The sequence below is a fragment of the Triticum aestivum genome, chromosome 5D (assembly GCF_018294505.1).
Source record: "Triticum aestivum cultivar Chinese Spring chromosome 5D, IWGSC CS RefSeq v2.1, whole genome shotgun sequence".
NCBI lineage: Eukaryota > Viridiplantae > Streptophyta > Magnoliopsida > Poales > Poaceae > Triticum > Triticum aestivum.
This window is the reverse complement of record NC_057808.1, coordinates 254,597,285-254,601,706: the sequence shown is the minus strand read 5'-3', so window position 1 is coordinate 254,601,706 and position 4,422 is coordinate 254,597,285.

Sequence of the window (4,422 nt, the reverse complement as noted above, 5' to 3'; positions counted from 1 at the left end):
GAACAGTAGACGGTGGAGGGGTGCCCGTGGAGGGGTGGTTGAACAGGACCCCGTGGTGTGGAGGGATGGATGAACAGTAGACGGTGGAGGGGTGCCCGTGGAGGGGTGGTTGAACAGTAGCCGGTGGAGTAGCGCGCGGTGGAGGCTGGATGAACAGGAGCCCATGGAGGCTGGAGGAGGTCGACGGTAGCCCGTGGAGGCTGGAGGAGGTCGACGGTGGAGATGAACAGTATGCCGTGGAGTCCCGTTTTGCGGTACGCCACACCCCTCGCGATGAACAGGACCCCCATTTCGACCGTAGGAGGTCCCTTTCATCCGTTTTGCGGTACGCCACACCCCTCCCGATCAACAGGACCCCCGTTTTGACCGTAGGAGGTCCGTTTCGTCCGTTTTGCGGTACGCCACACCCCTCCTGATCAACATGACCCCCATTTCGACTGTAGGAGGTCTGTTTCCTCCGTTTTGCGGTACGCCAGACCCCTCCCGATCAACAGGACCCCGTTCCGAATGTAGGAGGTCCGTTTCCTCCGTTCCGACTCCTCCCGATCAACACGACCACGCATTCCGTTCCGACCCAGCCGGTTGGCTCCCACGCGTTCTGTTGCCTCCTGATGAACACGACGCATTCCGTTGCCTCCCCATGAACACGACGCATTCTGTTGCCTCCCCATGAACACGATGACGACACTATTTCTCCGTTTCGACCCAGCCATGTACACGAGCCCTGGCCGTCCGTATGCGCGAGTAGGCGTTCGAGACCCCGCCCGTATGTACACATTCATGGCCGTATTTTCTTTCTTGCACCCTGGCCGCTGTACGTACGTGTACATGCTACGTGCGCGCCTCTACTACGACACGTACGCGCCTCTACTACGACACGTGCGCGCCTCTACATCCACCAGTATATATGTACGTACACGTTCGCGACCAGAATGACAACGCTACGTACGCTTCGACCAGGTGGGTCCCGACTGTCAGGCACTTCCTTGCCTGCGAAGATGTAGCTGGTGGGTCCCAGCAGTGAGCGGGGCGAATGGTTTTTTTTACCCGGACGCACTTCCTTGCGTGCGAAGATGTAGCTTGTGGGTCCCAGCAGTTAGGGGAAACATTTTTTTTTTGCAAAATACGGTGGCCCGTCCGGTGGGTCCCCGCTGTCAGGTGGAGGAATAATTATTTTGCACGTAATAAGGAGGCACTTCCTTGCTGCGGCCGTGGACCCAGCTATCAGCCTCTCCATGTACAGTCCACGTCCGATGGAAGCCGTTCCTTGACCATGTTGACCACGCCGCGCCGAGAGCACCAGGGCGGTGGACGACGGCGAGGCCTAGGAAGGGGATGACGCGGAGCCGGGGAAGACGCGACAGTGGATGCCCACGCGTAGAGGAGTACGAGGGTTCACTGGTTCGCAGCGGTGTGAGGCTGCCGTCGCCGCAGAATAACAGGGGGTGTGGGTGAGTAGAGGGATGGTCTGGCCAGCGGTGGGAGTAGTAGGGGCGGTGAGGCCTCCGCCGCATCGCAGCCGGCCACGGGAGGCGGGAGCACGAGGCACGACCGGCGCTGGTTTGGGCGGCTGGAGCAAGAATACCAGAGGTTGAAGAAGCACTACGGCCGTTGGATGGACATCGTACGGTCACTGGAGCTAGAATCGTGCATATTGACTAAGTTGACAAAGCCCTCCATCCCCGTCAACTTAGTAGGCCCACAAGTCAGCCTGCCACTATACTGGGTCCCAGCTAACAGGGGGAGTATTCATTTTTTGTGCGTAATAAGGAGGCACTTCCTTGCGTGCGAAGATATAGCTGGTGGGTCCGAGCTGTCAGCGGCGGTAACGTTTTTTCGCGAAATACAGAGGCCCTTTCGGTGGGTCCCTGATGTCAGGTGGAGGAATCATTATTTTGCGCGTAATAAGGAGGCATTTCCTTGCGTGCGGCCGTAGACCCAGCTGTCGGCCTGTCCACGTACAGTCCACTTCAGATGCATGTCGGTCGTTGACCACGTTGACCAGGCCGCGCCGAGAGCACCAAGGCGGTGGACGACGGTGAGGCCTAGGAAGGGAACGACACGGAGGCAGAGAAGACTCGGCAGTTGTTTCCCACGCGGAGGGGAGTACGACTGTACGAGGGTTTACTAGTTCGTCTGCCGTCGCCGGAGAATAACAGCTGGTGTGGGTGAGTAGAGGGATGGCTAGGCCAGCGATGGGAGTACGGTGGGGCGGTGAGGCTTGCGCGGTAGTAGAGCCGGCCATAGGGAGGAGGGAGCAGGCAGTCCCGCCGTCGCTTGTTTGAGCGGCTGGAGCAGGAAGAGCAGAGATTGAAGAAGCACGACGGCCGTTGGATGGCCATCCAACAGTCACTGCTTGTGCGTCAACCTTTTTTTAGGAAAGCCTCAAATCTGTGGAAAACAGCATACAACCCATCTGCCATTATTTCTAATAATTTATAGCCCATTTGCTAATTATTAAGGTTTTTCTGGAGTCCATATTCTTTTTGTTAGCATTACAACCCATATTGTGGCCACGGTTAAAAAATTATACGAAATTTTGCATATTTCGGTGCGGTCTGAACTGTTTTTAATCCCGAAATTTTGATTCACATTCAAACTGATTTTAAAAATAAATGTATATCAATATAAAATCCAACAAATTCTCCACGCATAAAAATTAATGTAATTTAAAATTTCGAAATGAAAAAAAGATATTTGAAACTAATTGCCGGTTTGATGTGTTTTAAAAATGTACAACCCATTTCTCATTACTGATGGGCCATTTTCTCGGCCAGCCGAATGAAAGCTCTCCTCGTCTTGAAAGATTTGCAGCCCAACAGGCCTGACAACGCGACTTACTTGGCAAATCACAAAAAAACTGGGTTGTGGCCATGGACCCAGCTGTCAGCCTCTCCATGTAGAGTACTCTTCTGATGGAATGTCGTTGACCACGTTGACCACGCTGCGCTGAGAGCACCAAGGCGGTGGACGACGGTGAGGCCTAGGAAGGGGACGACGCGGAGCCGGGGAAGACGCGACAGTGGATGCCCACGCGGAGAGGAGTACGAGGGTTCACTGGTTCGGCTGCGGTGTGAGGCTGCCGTCGCCGCAGGGCCTGGCTAGCGGTGGGAGTAGTAGGGGGCGATGAGGCCTCAACGGCAGCACAGCCGGCCACTGGAGGCAGGAGCAGGCGGTCTTCCCGGCGCTGGTTTGGGCGGGTGGTGCAAGAAGAGCAGCGATTAAAGAAGCAGCAGGACCGTTTAATTCAAATCCAACGGTTACTGCTGCTAGAATTGTTTGTTGACTAAGTTGACAAGCCCTGCGTACGCGTCAACTTAGTAGGCCCATAGATCAGCCTCCCAACTGGTGCGCCCCAGATGTCAGTGGGAGGAATCATTTTTTTCGCGTAATAAGGAGGCAGTTGATTGCGTGCAGCCAGGCCAGCGGAGGGAGTAGGGTGGGCCGGGGAAGCCTGCGCGGCATCACAGCGGGCCACAAGAGGAAGGAGCAGGCAGTCCCGCCAGCGCTAGTTTAGGCGGCTGGAGCAGGAAGATCAGAGATTGAAGAAGCACGTCGGCCGTTGGATGGACATCCAACAGTCACTGATGCTAGAATCGTGTGTTCACTGACAAAGCCTTGCGTAATCAAGTCAGCCTCCAAATCTGTGGCGTGTACAGCCCATTAGCTATTATTTTTACAATTTTTACTCATTTTCTAATTCATACGGAATTTATTGCAGCCTGTTTTCCATTTTTAGAATTGCTGGCCATTTTCTGGTCAGTACCAGGGTAAAAAAAATTAACTAAATATGTGGGAAATTTTGAAAATTCGCAAATTTTTGCTGGGGAACGAAATATTCTTAATCCAAAAATTAATAGCCATACTAAAAAAAATTTAAAAATAAATTAGTACTATGTCATGTTAAATCCAATGAAATACGTATAAGATATCAGTGAAGAACAAAAACAAAAAAAGAAACTTATATCCCATTTGCTATAAATTTTTCGGAATTTTCAACCCCTTTTGATATTACTTTTAACAGACATTGACCATACTCTTAAGCCAGGCCGGAATGCATCCCTCCTCGTCTTGAAAGATTTGCAGCCCAGTAATTTGGAGAAAACAAATAGGCCTAGCTTGGGTATTCTTCAAAAAGAAATACTGGGCTACCTATTTTCCCAAAGAACTGGTGCATGAGCATTTAGCTTTATTTATTTACTTATTTATGTTTAGGGGACCATGAGCATGTACCTGGGCCGGATTCATGTGAGAGCCTCCCTTCCAGTTAATTATGGGCTTCTCTATTGGGCCTTCATCAGTGGGCTGCATGTTATCAACAAGTGGAAAATGTGTTCCGTACGAAAAATAGTATGCGCTACGTACGGTACGGGGCACTAAAGGATCGAACCGTGCAACGACTTCCAAAACATTGTGTTTGTC